The sequence below is a fragment of the Otolemur garnettii genome, unplaced genomic scaffold, assembly GCF_000181295.1.
Source record: "Otolemur garnettii isolate 467f Iridium unplaced genomic scaffold, OtoGar3 scaffold00102, whole genome shotgun sequence".
In the NCBI taxonomy this organism is placed as follows: domain Eukaryota; kingdom Metazoa; phylum Chordata; class Mammalia; order Primates; family Galagidae; genus Otolemur; species Otolemur garnettii.
In genome coordinates, this window is record NW_003852497.1 from 5,887,489 (window position 1) to 5,888,723 (window position 1,235).

Here is a 1,235-nt window from a genome sequence, read left to right on the forward strand (position 1 = left end):
GTCAACCAGCCCTTCAAAGTGCATTCTCTGCCTTCTCGCTCCTCGCCCCTCACTTTAACTTAATCACCTCTGTAAAGTCCCTCCCTCCAAGTAAGGTCGCATTCTGAAGTACTGGGGGTTAAGATGTCAACATGTCAATTTGGGGGTTGGGGAGGGGATATAATTCAACCCATAACAGTATAGATACAAAAAAGTAAATCAGAGACATAGAACTCATGATCATTTATGTTAGATTTAGAAATAATTTGGCATTTTTATTTTTGGCATTTAAAATGTCACATTTTTTAAAATTTGGCATTTTGAAAGATTAGCATTATGAGTAAACATAAAACCTGAAGCCAAGTCATTCATTTTAGACTTGGAATTTTAACTTGAAAAGTATGACAATTTGGTTAAGACACAAATAGCAATAGCCTGTATTAATCAGAACTGATCTCAAGGAAGCAGTATTCAAAAATCTTGTTAATGGGCAGTGTCTGTGGCTCAGTGGGTAGGGCACCAGCCCCATATACTGAGGGTGGCGGGTTTGAGCCAGCTAAACTGCAGCAAAAAAGTAGCTGGGCATTCTGATGGGCACTATAGACTATTATATATACTATATACTATAATATACTATATACTATGTGATAGTCTATATACTATATACTACATACATGTTTCCCCAAAAATAAGACCTACCCCCAAAAAAGCCCTGGGAGGATTTCTATGCATTTGTTAAATATAAACCCTACCACGATAATAAGACCTAGTGATGGATGTGGCTATGCAGCGTATCTACATAGCCACACCATGCATTTCAGTGTGGAGAGCTAAGGAAGATTGGAATACCTTTTCTCTGCCACAGCTCCTTTCTCTGAGACACTCACACTTGCATGGGTACAAATGTGGTAACTGTAGTTACAGGCATCCCTTTGCGCACGTGTGAACGACTAGGGGAAAGGAGTTCACGCATCACTAGCACCAGCCCCACCAACAATGTTGGCTCCCACTGTCATGTTCCAGAAGATGACATAACTGTATTTGAATAAAAGTAGATTGTTGTATTATACTTAAGAAAAATAAGACAGCCCATGAAAACAAGACCAATTGTGCCTTCTTTTCTTTTTTTTTTTTGAGACACAGCCTCAAGCTATCCCCCTAGGTAGAGTGCCATGGCATCACGCTCACAGCAACCTCCAACTCCTGGGCTCAAGCGAGTCTCCTGCCTCAGCCTCTCAAGTAGCTGGGACTACAGG